General features: G+C 34.1%; 1 protein-coding gene across 1 annotated transcript in view; it reads right to left on the minus strand.

Moving 5' to 3' along the window:
* The window catches only part of RASSF9 (Ras association domain family member 9), a 37,340-nt gene that overhangs the window by 19,795 nt on the left and 435 nt on the right, over positions 1 to 17,110 (minus strand). The window lies entirely within an intron of this gene.

Consider the following 17,110-nt stretch of genomic DNA (forward strand, 5'->3'; position numbering starts at 1 on the left):
TGGCATTCTACTTAATGGAATAAAATGGAACTGTTTTTTTTTTCTCCTTTCAGCCCATGGCCAATTGTTATGTTTGTTATTAATCTTGCACAACTGGACTTCCCTCCTTTGATCCCAGAGCTGGTCCTAAGGAATACTAATATTTGCATTTAGATGTGGTAGAAACACAAACCCTCTTCAGAATAAGGTTAATTTTAGAACAGGAAAAAACTTACATTCACAGACTAGTTAGTAAATCTCTCTTCTTCATTAAGTAATAATATTTGAAAATCTGGCTGCCAACGTTGGGAAGGGGGGTGTAAAAAAAGTGTACTTAGAATAAAATGATGGGAATGGTCAAGGAGATAGTGGAGGGGATAGGAAGTTGGGAGTCAGCAGAAGGGATTTTCATTGTATTCTCTTACTCCTCCTTTGCAGTCCATGAACAAAGGGGACAAAGGAATGGAAGATTCTAGAAGAAGACAAGATAACAACTGCCTTCTTTACTGGAAGAGAAGGTCCCAGAGACAACTGGGAAATGAGAGGGGAGGAAAATCACTGCTATCACCTCATAAGGGTTAGGGGCATTGCAAGCATGGAAGCTATGCCTAGGTAAGTCAGAAACAGTGTTTAAAAAAAATCTTAGGAAAGACAATGGGGGGGTGGGAGTTGGATTAAGGACACATGTAATACCTTAATCAATAAAGAAAAACAACACTGAATATAACAATCTGCACTGTAATATGCCCTGAAGTCACTATTATTCAAATGAATTGACATGACCAAGATATAAAAAAAAATCTGGTTATTTGTACTTTCTCATTGCTGAGTACAAAGCAAGGCCTACTAGTATTTTAGATTTTATCAGTTTTTTTGTCAAATAAAGATATTGTCATATTTTTTCCATGCAGTTGAAAGTAAATGAATGCTCCTCAGTCAAACTTCTCATTTCATAAGGAAATGAGAATTGTGTCCCTAATATTTTCTAACACATAATACAAGTAATGCCCTTCATATTTTTAGTAAACCTCAAAACACATTATATTCCTCAAAAGATAAAAGTTTATTTTACCCTAAAATCACATCACTATGCAATCCAAAGCAATATGAAAAAACACAGCCAGAATTAAACAGATGTTGTTTATGTGTCCTGTATTTTGATAAATGTAATAGAAAAATAGTGAAAAATTGTTCTTGCACAGATATTCTGATACAGTTGGACACAGATTTTAATCCCAAATAAATTACCCATTTTGAATTATGGTATGTGAATTTTTATGAATTGCTTTACCATTCATTTGTCAAAGGAACCATAATTTTAGCAAATGTAAATAAATGCTGAGGATAAAATTATTTGGAAGGTAAGATTATCCTTATGCTCAGGAATTTGTCATACAGCTAGGAGGGAGGACAGATATCTCAGAGAGAGATTTTAAAATTTTAAGACCATGTTAAAAACTTTTTAAAATCATGAGATATACTCTGTACAAATGTGTTATAAAATTTCAAAAAATGAAAGTAATGGCAATAACAAAAGTTGAGTAGTATTGAATACATAATAAAAAAATGACATAGAAGTTGATTTCAATGTCTTCAGTTAATTCTGAATTCCCATAATCCTTTGTATAATGTCTGATTACATTAATGAGCCTCAAGAGATTTTGGAACCTGTCTGTAAGAAGATCCTTTGGTATTGTGATTTAATATGATTATGGGTGGGCCTGGTAGTTAAGGAACAGGTACTTAAAAACTAATAAAGTGACGAGAGGTCAGAAACATAAACAGGCAAAGAACAGTGGAGTGTGTGAAAAGGATCCCTGGATAACAAACATTTACTGAGTGCTCAGTACTTACCAAACACTGTTATACATATCAACTCATTTCATTTTCATCACAACTCTATCAGATAGGTCCTATTGTCAAACTCATTTTACAGATTAGGCAACTGAGGAACAAAAGATTAAGTACTTGTTCAAAACTACCCTCAGGTAATAAGTGGGGGGAAATAAAGAAAACAAAAAAATAAGAATAATATGGATAAATAAGAATTGAATCAGGTCATTGATCAACTCTCTATTAAGTCTAATATCAATATAATGATCAACATATTTCATTGTTTTCCCTTTGAAAACAAGATAGGAAATATGAGTCCGATATATGAACCTATTAAGAAAACAGGCTTAACTTAGTTAACATTCTTGGCATGACATCTCAAAATATTCATGATTTACAGGAAACATTTGCAATGCACAAATTCAGCGATTTTCTTTACTATATGAAATAAGATGTCATTTTTCTCACAAGCCACCAGTATTTAATAAAAATATTTTTAAAAATTCTCTCATGTAACCAAAGCATGAATATATATTCTGGCCTCTCTCTCTCTCTCTCTCTCTCTCTCTCTCTCTCTCTCTCTCTCTCTCTCTATATATATATATATATATATATATATATATATATATATATATTGAGTGGCCAGATTATTATGATCTCTGAATGCATAATAATCTGGCCACTCAGTGTATATCCTGTATAATAAAAGGCTAATATGCATGAGTATGACCAGCAGGAAAGTCAGCCAACCATCCATGTCTCCTCCCTCTGGCCAAGCTGGCCGGACCCCATTCATGAAAAGGACCTCTAATATATATACATACTGAGTGGCCAGATTAATATGTATTCAGAGATCATAATAATCTGGCCACTCAGTGTGTGTGTGTGTGTGTGTGTGTGTATGTGTAGTGATGGATTATCTTATATAAAAATTATAATTTTTGAAAGAATAGATGTTGAATAACAACCTAAGAGAGAGTTTCAAGTTTCTTTAAGTTTCAGAGAATTATTCATGAATTTATTTATTTTTTGTCTAAGGTATTGTGTGTTTTCCATTCTTTCAGCCTTTAAAACTTATGTTGACTTTTAAAATCTATTTGAAGTTTGTTTTGGCTATTTTCTGTACTTAAAAATTGGTTACCTCAGGAAAAGTGAAGGCATTTGGAGTAAAGTAAATATACTACTAGTGGGATTCAGGACACAATAGCCCTAGATATGGCACCTTGATATGCTGAGTATTTTTAGCTGACAGAGTGAGAAAATGGGAGAAGCAGGAAGTTCCTTCAGACTTTCCACACACGCCTCTTTCATGAAGCAGGTCATAACATCCTTATGGAGAAGTGCCCTCCCTATATCTGGAGGAAATGAATACTGTTATCTCTGAAGACAGAGGAACAAGAAGAATCCAACATCACGAGTTTCTAAGTTTCCTCCATTTACTACATTACCTGTTCACTCTTTATCAAACCTAGCATAAAAATATGCAGGTTCAACCATTTTATTTTTTGTTTTTCGTTTCTTTAGAAAGCCTCCCAAGTCATGAAAAACTTACAATAAATGTATGCTCTTTTCCTGTTATTTTATTTCAGTTTAATTTTCAGACCTATCCACCAGGGACCACAAGAAGGTTGAAGAATTGTTTTTCTCCACTGCACATAAAATTGAAAAGGGAATGTTAAATGACCATTTGATTGTCTTTTGATAAAGTGTGTGTGAGTGTGTGCATACACACACACACACACACACACACACACTAAAGTTTAAGCAAATTAAAATTAATAAAGCAGGCAAGTAGTGAGGAAGTTCTGGGCCACAAGCTCACTCTGGTTATTTGCCAAATGGTGTCTGAAGTAACATTTTGGGGACCACAGTGCTGCAGTCTGTGGAAGAAAAAAATCACACAACCTTTGAACCATAAAGAATGTGTCTTTCTTAGGTCACTAAAAAAATTTGAATCACTGTGTTAATAAATGAAGCATGAAAAGTAGTTCTATCAAATAGTTTTCACTAAACACAAACCATTAACTTTTATTGTAATAGTTTTCAAATTGGGGTCCTTTATAACATATTCTATACATCACTGCAATAGTAAAAATTAAAACTTTATATATATATATATATATATATATATATATATATATATATATAAATTCACTATTATATGCTCTATTAATGGCAGCTTAATTCTCCAGAAAGTATTAATAATATATGACAGTCATGGAGGGTGAGGAAAACCCTGGACATTCCACAACTGCAGGGTGGCTCTAGTACATAATTCCCATTCCCAGAGAAAAGGGGAGGGAATGTGCAAAGAATGTGTATTGGAGACTACTGAGGGTTAAGTAAACTAGGCTCACGGTTCAGATTCCGGAAATTGATTGTAATCAAAATGCAAATATTTAACATGTAGTATTTGCCAAATGAAATGCTGAGAAAATATTTAATCTCGTTCGAAATTCTAGTGCTTACTTCCCAGTGTTACCTGTACTAGCAAACACCTAAAATTCCCTTACTGATTTGTACTTTGGAGAGAAATATTTCTTAACAAAAATAGCGTAAGTATATTTATTAAAGGAAAATTCCCTAGCCTGAGTACTTAGTTTAATGGTTGCTGTAGCTATATCAATGATTAGCATTTGTTTTCCTTTTGACAGCTAAGTCCACAATTGGTTCTGGTTCTCAGTGAAACATATTCCCTAGTGAGGGTGATTCTCAGCTTGTATCTGCCTGCAGCCACCTGCTCTTTCCTCTCTAAATGTATTCTGAGCTCTGTTGGCATATTTGAATGGCACTAGGAATATCTATGAATTTAAATTATACAGTAGGATAGCTGGAGGGACCAGATAAGCTTCTTTGTCCCGATTTTCTAAGCATACTTTGTAATAAACTGTAATGAATATGACCTCCAATTGGAAACTTATCTAAGATAATTAGCTCTTCACATTAATCATAAATAAATTACCTAAAGGGAAACAATAAATTAATAACTTGTAGAAACAAGAATGTACGAGGAACTGTCATATAATTTTGTTAAGGAAAAGGAGATACTTGAAACCATCATTTATAAGATAAAAACACTAGTTATCTATATCAAAAGTATCTATGTCCATTTACTTCCCAACATTTTTTAAAATTTAAATCTTTAATATGCTCTGAATTTCACTGCCTCCACCTCTTCAAGGACTTTTACTTTATGGTTTAGTCCTTCTTAATCTGTTTTTTATCTTCTCCCTTTCCCTCTGGTCCTTTCTACTACCTGTCACATATCCTGAATATGACTTAATATTCCACTCAGTTATTTTTCTTTCACAAACACAAATAGAAGCCCACAGTACTTTCTCTAATTCATCACTTTACAGAAGTCCAACCCACCATGATAAAATGACCTCCTCTCTTCCCCACCCCCAACCAACACAAGTCTTCTTGTTTATCAGAGCTCTCCTAACTGTCAAACCCAATAGTCATTTTTTGCCACTGGTCTGAATCTATTGCCTGACTTCTTGACTGCACTCTCCATGGTTCTTCCTTTACCTTTCTAGCTCCTCCTTCTCAGTCCCTACAAGGGTCTCACTTCCTCTGCACATTCTACAGATGTAAGTGCCATGCAGAAATGGCCACAGATCCTTTGCAGCCGAACTGAGGCTGTTGTTGGATGAAAAAGCCTGAGATGAAAGACTATATGAAGAGAGACCCAACCATCTGTCGTCCCATCTGAATCTAGTCCTCAGCCAGCCCACTGCTCATGAGAGAGCCAGGTGAAACCAGAAATACCACCCCAGATTATCAACAAAATCTTGACAAATAATACATTTTTGTTTTCAGCTACTAATTATTAGGATGTTTGATTATGCAGTGATAACTGATATAATTGGCATCCCCCAGGTTTCCATGACTCATTTCTTGTTTCACTATACACATTTTATGAGGGACTGTCATATCGCCCACACATTTATCAACCAAGTATATGATAATAGTTTCCGAATCCAATTATTTTGCCCTAAAATTCCAGACCCATGTTCCCATCTTCCTTTTTTTGCACATTTATTTGATACTTACATTTGTATAGCCCAAGGCACTTCAAATTTGACCCATCAAAACTAATTCATCATCCAATCCTATCATATCTCAAACTATTCCATCTCCTGATTTCCCATTTTACTAGATGTAATCATTATTCCAGTGCCCCTTTTTCAAGTTTGAAAACTGGACCTCTTCCTCAATTCTTTTCTCTCTCTCTCTCATCCCCAATAATATTATTCTTCCTCCCAAATGTCACAAATGTGTGCCCTTGTTTCTATGATTACTACTACAATTCAGACAACTCTATTTTACAATAGATGACTGTAGTAAGCTATTACAAATTATTTTATAAACTCTTGCCCACTTCACATTTGTGCATCATAATATTGCCAGACTTCCCTTTTAAATTGCAATCTAATTGTGTATCTCCCTTGATTAAAAATTTAAATGGCTTCCAGGTTTTTTATTTTTAATCTTTTTACCTCTCTTCCTCTCCGTTTAACGCTTTCTCCTCTCTCTCTCATCCAAACCATTCGGCCTTTCTCTCCTGCCTGCTCCTAGGATTTCTTCTATGATCTGTTTCCCCCAACTCATAACCAAGCACATTAATCTAGCAATTCCTAACTTCTTGCTGATATCTGACAGGTCTAACATGAAGGCAACCTGACTTTCAAATATACCAGAGAATTGGACTATATCTGCCATATTTTTGTTTTCATTCTGGGCTTTTCTACAATTTGTTCTCTTTGTTTGCAAAACCCTTCTAGCTCCTTCTCCATTGGATTAACTCTTACTCTACTTCAAATACTGCTTCCTCTAGAAAAATACCCTTACTTTCTCTGAATACCCTACCCTCCACCACCTCAAACTGAAATGAGTTTGCATTCTTAATGCTTCTACAGAACCCAGTGACTTTAAATAATAGCATCTCTACCTTTTATTTTTTGATAGTTTTTCAGTCAGGTCCTGGCCTGAGTCTTTCATTTTTGAAGTCTAAGTGTCTAACATTGTAGATGTTATAAATGTTATAAATTTTTGGAGTAGGGTGGGTGGTAGAAGGGATTATAATTGGGGTAGGAGACAAATGAAGGGAATTTCTCAGTCAACTAGAGCCTGGTGGTTACAACTGTTTTAAATACAGTTTTCTTGGAACCCAGTCATGCACGTTTAATTATCTATTGTCTATAGGTGTTTTCACACTAGGTTGAAAGTTGAGTAGCTGAGAGGGTAAGATTATGTCCCCTCAAAACTGAAATAAATTTAGTATGTGGCCTTTTACACACACACACACACACACACACAAAAAAAATTGACAACTTCTAACCTAGATCCCTTCCCTGCAACAAAAATCTAGATTTTTATTTATTTAAATATGAAAACATTCTTTGGAGTCCAGTATACACACTATGATTCTGTATCTGAGTGTCTAAGGGATAAAAAAGATATTAAACAGAAAAAAAAATTTCCAATCCCATAAAAGTGATGCCCCTGTTTAGAAGTAATTTCAACCAAAGGTAATGACTAAAGGATCACTAACGGGATGGTTACTAAGTGTTCCATGGAAATTGGGTGGGTTTAATCTAGGGTTAGTCAGCTTGAAAGCCCTCACTGGAAACCAGTGTGTTTTGTCCTTAAAGCCCCATTCCAGGTGCAGTATGTTCCACATTAATCAGCCCCACATGGATATCAGGAGGTATCAAAGTAGGCTGGATGAAAGGCTGCTTTCACAGTCCCATCTCAGGTGCAGCATGTCTAAACACCAGATGTTTGGAGGAGGAATATTTGGAAACATTCAAAAGATACCTTGCATTTTTTCACTCTTCGCCGTGATGTTCTTCCCTCCACAAACTAAGCTTGCCATTTTTTCTGTCCCTCATGATGCCCCACTATGTTCCAGTTACTCAGTCCCAAAATTATTATTATCAGTGACTTTTTTTCCTATTCGGACATTTTCTAAGGCCCTTAACAACACAATTTTGAATTCCCATAAATTCTGTCTCCCTAGTGACCCCTGATAATAACCACTATCTAAAATGTCTTGTTTCAAACAGAATTTGAGACAATAAATTGTTTCATTTATTGTTTGTTTATTGTCTACCTGTTTAACACTGCACTATAAATCCAGTGAGAGTAGACTATCTCATTATTTTATTATACAATTTAAAAAAGTCCTTACTGTATATCTCATTATTATTTCCCATTATTTTATTCCCACTACCTAAAATAACATATGGCACATATTAGGGAGTAAATATGTATTGTTGAATACATAAATTTTATTATGATACTTTAAAATGCCTGCCTTGAATTTTAATTATTTATGTATGTATGTGTGTTCACTTATCACCAAATTCTTCCAAAGTACAATCTATATCTGATTCATCTTTACTCTCTCATAATGCCCACCAAGGTGCGGGGTTCATTTAATATTTCTGTATTTTTAGAAGTCATCAAATAACCATCATTTTGTGTCACAATAGGCCAGATATATACAAGTAGATGGCAAATATGACAGAGTGGAATAGTTCATAAATGTTTTGTTTTTAGGTGCTGCGACAGATAAGAAAGCAGTACAAAAGTCTACCCAGACTTCATAAAGTATTACATAGTACAAACTGCCATTTTACTTAATCCTCTAAACTGTGATTACAGCAAAAAAGTAGAAACACTGAAAGTAATCAGCATTTTTTTAAAAAGTATCTTGGTCTAAGTTTTTAGTAGTGCCTATTTTAGTAGTCCTAGGAATAAATTCTTTGACTTTCAATTCTAGAGTAGACAAGCATGATCCCATTGCTGCAAAGTGCCTACCTGCCTGCACTGGTAAAAAAAAGGTGGAATCCCAAAGGCTCACCACAGCTTTACACAGAAAGGGCTTTTTCTAATTGTGTAAAGCTCTTTTCTTCATATGAGATTATAGTTATTATATGTCTAACTGGTGGAAACAGACATGGTTTTAATAGCATCTCTCGAACTTCCAGGCAAATGTAAGGTCTTATGTGCAGAGCTGAAAATAGGTATCCTCAGACTCTACTATGACAGACTGTGGTCTCCCCAAATTAATACCCTGCTACTAGATCATGAGTACCCTCAGTTATCCATACTTCAGGGAATTCCAGGAGGATTGAAAAAAGTCAGAGTAAAGGAGGAGCGTTAGAGTAACCAAAGGCATCTGAGGTGACTATCAATGTCCTAATCATTGGTTGAGAAAACAAGCATGCCCTGTGCAGTATACCAGTAAGCCTCAGATACAAAACTCCTATCATTTGCTGAAGTTAGACCACTGAATGCATTAACGGAATTCAAATCCAAGAGATCAACAAAATAGTAAAATAACTCAATTCTATGAACGGATAATCTGACCAATTTAATATGATTATTAGAATGAATAGCAATTAACTACAGTTGACTGTAAGTCTAAGTTTGTCATAAACACATCTTTAACATTTTTCTATATACTTCCTCAACTGTAAAATGTTGTTTTCTATTAACATAACCAAGATTATGGATTGTCGCCAAACATATTTCTCCCTGCTTCCTGATTCCTCTTTTTTGGTTATCCTATCTGAGTCAGTCTTAGCTTTGGGTGATTCAGCCCCCTCCTACATACTTTTATACATCTTATTGTGTTCCCTTCTCTTGTCCAAGCCTGTCACCTCACTGTGGGAGTTTAATAAATGCTAATTGTGATGATGCTCCTTTTGTTTTTCTTTACCTCGATTTACTTCTCTTTATATACTTCCACTTCAAAAACATTTATTGAGCACTGCCTCTACAGAGAAACAGCCCTCTCCAACCCCAAGACACCAGGCTTTCATTTTCTTAACTGTGTGATAAAGATTGTGCTTTTACCTACCCTGTCAAAGGTAGTCTCCCATGAAATAGTGAATTAAAAATAAGTTCATTCATGAGATATTGAACTATAATGCTGTTTTCTCAATTAGGAGTTTAATCTCTTAGGAATGGAGGTGTGTCTTTGCATGTCTGGTACAATACCAAATCCAGAGTTTACTGGTTCAAAGTAATGTAATAAAAAAAAAATAACTACCCTAAAGAATTTTAAAAAAGATATCTACTCATAACATTCATATATTTGTATTACTAAATTTAAAATTATGGTTAGCCAATAGCAAATACTCAATAATTATTAGATATTTTAGACAAAAATATAATTTATAAACTAACCACATGTGATTGTAAGTAGAAATGAACACATTTGACTTTTACCATAATGCTGCCTTTCACGGTGGAGGCTGTGTGACAATGCATCATCAGGTCTTAGGTAAAATGAAACCACACTAAAGTAAATTTCTTTTTCTTATTCTATTTTCCAAAGTTATCTTGAAAAGGTAAACAAGTGGGACAAGAGAATCAAACTCTAATTTGCAGAGGGTACTTTAGAATTATAGGCATTAAAGGGACCTTAAATATTATTTTATTAAAGGTAAGGTTAAATATATATAAATTATATATCCCTTCTTTTTATCAAAACTTCACAAAGACATTAAGGAAATATCTCTTAACAACTTTATGCATTGCAAAATCATTAATGGTCTTATAATTGGCTCAAAAAAATATGAGGATTAAACCTAAAAGATGTCAGAATTCGTAATTTCATCAGGATTCAGAGATAGTTTTATAAAATATTTATAGATTTATTTCTAATTTTATTCACTGATTTATAATCGACTTCTCTATATCCAAGGAGAAAAAGAGATCAGTGGCGATGCAGAAGTTTTAGAGTGTCAAGATTGACATTTCAAAACCCAAAATATCATACCACATAAGTATTAAATAGCATTTTATTAAAATATATTTTTATTGATTTCAGAGAGGAAGGAATAGGGAGAGAGAGATAGAAATATCAATGATGAGAGAGAATCACTGATAGGCTGCCTCTTGCAGGCTCTCTACTGAGGACCAAGCCCACAACCCAGGCCTGTGCCCTTGACCAGAACTACACATGGGACCCTTCAGTATGCAGGCTGATGCTCTGTCTACTGAGCCAAACTGACTAGGGCTTAAATAGCATTTTAATCCAACAGGATTGAACAAGAAGTAAGTATTTATAGAAGCTTTTATGTCCTAGTAGTGCATTGTCTTTAATATAAAATCAGATTTCTTAATGGTTTAGGATTAAGTCTATTTTAGAGATGACAAATTTTAGTCCGAAATAGGCCCTACACCACAATGGTTAAAAAACATGAATTTAAATCCTGCCTCTGCTACTTACTTGTTGCACTCCTCTGCGTCCTTATTGCCTCAAATGTAGAATAGAGAAAATAATAGCTCCTTCTTCACAGCATTATTTTAAGTATTATGTAAATTATTTAAAGCAGTGCTTGGCACAGAGGTGGATTTGCCCTGAAACTAATGAAACTTAACCATAAGGGCTGCCTTATTTGCAAAGCGGCCTTCCAAGACCCCAGAATGACCTTAGCAATATTTTTATTCGTAATGGTGTATTATTTACTTAAAGAGTACATCCTCTGATTTTCAAACTTGGATTTACCTTTGCACGTTGTTGTTGTTGTATGAGAAAGATTAAGCACTTGCTACAGGGCATACAATTAGTAATGGCATATCTGAGATATGACCTAAGGTCTATGTAAATAAAGAGCTGGAATTCTTAATCAAGATATTTTTCTTCCTAACATTTTCCCTTTGTCTCATAACTGTGATTATCTCATAAAAGATCATAACTTCTCATTTCATGTGAGAAAATAAATGTTTCACAATCATATTTCCCTCTTACCTAAAAAGAAAGAGAAAATGCTCACATTCAGCAGTGGTGTGTAGAGTAGCTGTCCACCATCGTTTGCCAAACCTCACTCATACATACTCCATTGTGTTCAAGGAGATGAAGTTGAATAGGAGTATCCCTCGTGAAGAATGTGTTACCTTGGTTTGTTTGCTACCAAAAGCCAGCAATATTTCTAAAATACCTTTTACAGAATTTTTGTCAGATATAGCCCTTCACCATTTGACGGAAAGGAGGTGTTGAGCCTAGGATCAGAGATATAAAGAGGTGAACCTAATGAACAAAATAAATTGATAAACAATATAGATCCAGAGACATAGAAGCATTGAACGGACTGTGGAATATCAGAAGGAAGACTGGATGTGGAAGAGTGGGTAGGGAGAGATCAACCAAAAAATTTATATGCATATTAGGGGCCCAGTGCACAAATTTGTGCAACATGAAAGGAGCTGTGGGCCATGAGGCTGGGATTGGCACAGGGGCAGGTCTTGGCCCATCTTCCGCACCCCTATCTGTCCCCTCTCATTGTGGCTCCTGGTCCCCTGTCTGCTTGCAGCCCTGTTCCCGCTGCCACTCCCATGTGCTTATGGTTCTGGCCCCACTTGCACCTGCTGACAGAGCAGAGCAATTTGGGCCAGAGTCAGCAGCAGGAGGGAGCAGTGGCTGCAAGCCCCCATTGCCCCTCAGGAGCCGGGGGAGTTGGAGAAGCCCTGAGGGGTGATTAGGCCTGGGAGGGGTGGGTGGTGGATGGATAGGGTCAATGGGGAAAAAAGGGGGAAGGGATATCTACAATACTTTTAACAAGGACAAATTAAAAAGTAACATTATGTAAAAAATTTAAATAGTTACATATTTTGAACTACTATTTATTCAAAGGCAAAAAAAGTGTCAACCTTGAATTTCTGGATTCATTCTTTAAGTTACCCATGCATCAAGGATACTGCTCTATTCCTGTGATCCAAGTTCTGTACAGTGATCAGCTGTATTTAGAGAGTATATATTAACTCCATTTATTCAAACCAAGAGGGCTTTAGAGTCTGCAGATATAAGCCTTTCGGGATAACTTTCTTTGTCAGCATATTTAATTATCATTGATTATTCTTATCCTTAAAATATCTTGCCAGTGCTAAGCATCTTTCCAAGGCTCTATTCAATTCACATAAATTAATAATTTTACCCCTGGGTGATTATTCACATTAGCAATTGCTTTACATTATAATCAACAACTATGCAAACTTCCTCTAAAAAGTAGTATTACAACAGGCTCTACAGGAATGGAATCAAAATATATTTTAAATAATTGATTCTTGAGAAACCAATAGTATATGTATTGTGTATATTTATTTAGCCAAAAAGAGGTCTTTAAAAACTCCTAAGCAAACATACGTAAAAAAAAAAAAAAAAAAAAAAAATTAGAAAGAGGAAGTATGATGAACTTTTGTCTTCCACAAGTACCTGGTGCTGATTATTGCCTCACTTTAGAAAACTAATGTGCTAGAGACAAAGAGATTGCTCTTACATAACCGGAATCCACATGCACCTAAAGAGGTAAACTCATGCCCCACTTCAACGTTCATCCACCTTTAGAACTAAAATAAAAAGAGAGCCACATTTTGTGAATTACTTAAAGCTACTATCAAATTTCCTTGTAAATAAAATTGTTAACCAGCTGCAGACTTTTTAAAACTTTTAAAAAAATCCATTTAAGAACTTTATAGTTTAATGTCTCATGAATTAGTACAGGGCATTATAACACATCTTATGTAGTGATTTTAAGTCAGCTTATAGTTGTCTGAGTAACAATTCAAGATTTAACCTAGAGCTCAATTTCACCACTGCTACAGTTCTCAGGATATTTTTGCCAGGAATAGAGCATTCCATTCATTGTTCTGAATGGGCTGTCTGCTGCCAACTAGTAACTACTTAAGTTACCAGGTATTCTTAAGGGCAAATTTTTTCAGGAACTCCTGGGAACTAAGAAGATGTTAATACTCAAATATCTGGCATTTCTCAATCCAGTTTTGGGGGCATTTTAAATATTCATTGAAAGTTAAACAAAACATTACATAATAACTCCCCATTCTGCAGAATTTATATATTACCATACTTCTAATTACAGAGAAAATATCTATCCTGCCAGCAAAACTTAATTCTTCCTTCTGATGAAGCATTTATGGCATGATGTACTTATGGGAGCAATATGAAACATCTATCGATAGTTTAAAAAGCTTGGCAGATGTGTTCTAATTGATTCAAAAGCAAATTTAAATGCAGATTTTATGTATTAACTATAAACAAGAGAGCTGCATTTTATTTCTAATATATTTATTACAAGAACATTTTTTTGGAGACTTTTAATTTCAAGTTGATATTATGACAATATTTCTTGTCACCTGTAATAGACATCAATCCATAGAAAAGTCAAGAGTGGACTAAATAGTGCTTAACCATAATTATAAGGCCATGTTAACCAGATTAGATCCTATCATAATCACTATTAATTTCCTTTTACAAATCACCTAAATAAATTATACTATTTTAAATTTCAAATGAAGATATGGGATACTGTTTTCCTATGACAATTTTCTGCTTCTAGCAAAGTTTAGTAAAAGGTCTAAGCAATTCTCTGACCTCAAATTTATAATGAAAAATCCAAGGAATCACAACTCATAACCAAGTATCCCTAAAAGCTTTACAGTAGCATTCTACTTTTCTGAATTTTTAAAAAAGTTGTTGGTTGCTATTTAGTAGCAATAGTTTTCAAAATAGTGTTATTTTGACAATCAAATCTAATAAGAAGATGATCAGGACCACAAATGGAACCTATGTGAATATCTGAAAAGGCTAACAATCTAAATCCCATTCCTGAATGTCCGTATGAATGCCAAGTCAAGTTGGGCTTCACAATTTGCTTCTTTGTGTTTTATATGAGAAACAATGTCTATCTAGTGACTTTCAAAAAACACTTTCAGAATTTTAAATAGTTTATTGAAAAGAAATATCTAGAATCTCCAACATTTTTATTCTTCATGTTGAATAAGAAGTTGGATAAGGTCTTCATGGATCTTTAGGATTCAGTCATAGAACATTCTATTATTCTGGAACCAAAATAAATGACCCATCTTCTGAGAGTAAAAGCTCTTCTGTAAATTACTCTTGCTATTAAATACTAATAAGTTAGAGAAATTTAAAAGTTAATTCTGATTTTAAACACATTTTAGATTGGCTCCATTTCTTTTATTTATATGAAACTTAGAACTGAAAATTTTTAATTTAGAAGATGATCTAGTAGGGTAGGATTAACTTGGTGTCCAAATCCAATTACATATTTGTCTATTTCCCTGGGTTTGCATTATATCAAATATCAACCAGAATTTTTTTTTTTTATTAATCCTCACCCAGGGATATTTTCTCCATCGATTTTTAGAGAGAGTGGAAGGGAGAAGGGGTGGAGGAGGAAGAAAGAAACAGGTGGAAAAATAAAACAGAAGAAAACAAAAATGTATCATCAATAGCAATAATAAATACTGAAAAAAGTAAATTAATTATATTTCAATCCATTATATAAATTATTTACTGCTTAGTTTAAAATACTCTTATTTTTACAGACTGGACTATCACTGTGGTTTAAATTTGTCTTAAGGTTAGAAAAATACAAACCTGTAAACAGAAGCTCTCAATTATAAGAGGAAAGTATCATTACTTACCACCTTTGTGAAAACACATTCATAATAGAGCATCATCTTTTGGAGCACCATTCCATTTGCTCAGAGAAACTTGAAATACTAGAGACTCTTCATTTTTTATTATTCTTTCCATTTTTTCATAATTTTACATTGAAAATGTTATATTAAAATTATTTCTGTACTCACCTCCTTGAACAAAAATTAGTTTTATGGGCAGAGTAGATGGAGCAGTAGCAAAATGGAGGTAATGAAAGTGGACACGTACTCCCCTGAGGGAAACTCACAGGGGTGTGTGCAAAGCCTTGTTGCACTGTTATTTGGCATAGCAATGACAGAATTCTTGAATTTGTAATAAAAAAACAAAAGACAAACACACACATGCGCACAACAATCCTTAACTACCTGGGGAGTATTAAAAAAAATCAGTATGGCAGAAATATAATTTGTCTTATAAAACCATCAACTTTCCCAAATAAATTTCAATATATTTTGACAGCATTAAAAAAAATAACATACTTATAAATAATACTACTGAATAATCATTTAAGAAGTAGTAAGGATTTTATTTTGAAAAGGGGAGTATTTTAGAGTATTTTGCATGTACTAAGATACAAACCTATTTTTGATAACCATCACTAACATATTTTTTTAATAATACCCAAACACATTTATTTATTTTAACATAGTTTTACCAGTTACCAGATATATCATATTTGTGGTCTATTGTAAGTTATTAGCAAATAAAACTGGTTCAGAAAATTTTATAGTATAAATTATTGCTGTTTTAGTTTCTTAAGCAAACTTAGTCAACTAAATCATGAATACATTTGGAATGAGTTAAAAACAGAATGTTTCAAATAGACATTCATATGCAAGTTAAACTATGAAGATTTACTTTAAAGTTGTATCACTCCCATATTGTTATGCATACACTCTAAAATAATTGTATCATTTCCTACCATCTAATTGTATGCTTTTAAATTTACAAATAAATTACAAGTACAAACAGGCATGACTGAGAGAAGAGCTGAGGAAAGGCTTTAGGCCCAAATAAATATATAAAAAAGTACAGCCCATGTATAAAATTATCTTCACATTTCTGGCATAGAGATGTAACATTGAAGGTGTTAATAAAACATTGAATAGAAATGAAACACACATATTGACTCAAAAAAATCTTTGTGTGTGTGTGTGTGTGTGTGTGTGTGTGTGTGTGTGAGAGAGAGAGAGAGAGAGAGAGAGAGAGAGAGAGAGAGAGAGAAAGAGAGAGAGAGGGAGTAAGATAAATTATTTACACTATGGGCATTTCAGGCTTGAAAATGCAAAGAAAATCAAATCAAAGTAAGATATTAATAATAAGGATTAAGGAGGACAGCTGTTTGAATTCTCCTGAAACCACCTAACTTTCTCAAACATTTCCCAAAGAACCAGTCCATGAAAAGTTTTTCTAAAAGAGTATTTTCATTTCAGGAACTTTCCAAGTTTCAGGTCTGCCCTACTTTAAGGACAGCCAAAGCATTGTTTCAGGATTTTATCAGCAACTGTGCTTTTCGTTCTCATTAGTGGTTAATTAATTTTACCTATATATTCATAAACATTTAACTCTTCATATAACACACTAAAATTTTGTCTAAAACAAAATGAAACTTGCTAGCCTACTACTCTCAAATATGTAAGGCAACACCAAGAGAAATGTGGGTTACTATATTATGGTACAATGACTCGCCAATGGGGAGAAAAATGAGTTTTAAAACAATCATTTTCAGCGGATCCCTGCCCTGGCCACCGCAGTCACTGGTTCTGAAGCCATCTCCTCACCAGTTAAGCACAAATG

This window comes from Pipistrellus kuhlii, unplaced genomic scaffold, assembly GCF_014108245.1.
Source record: "Pipistrellus kuhlii isolate mPipKuh1 unplaced genomic scaffold, mPipKuh1.p scaffold_m20_p_3, whole genome shotgun sequence".
NCBI classification, from domain to species: Eukaryota; Metazoa; Chordata; class Mammalia; order Chiroptera; family Vespertilionidae; genus Pipistrellus; species Pipistrellus kuhlii.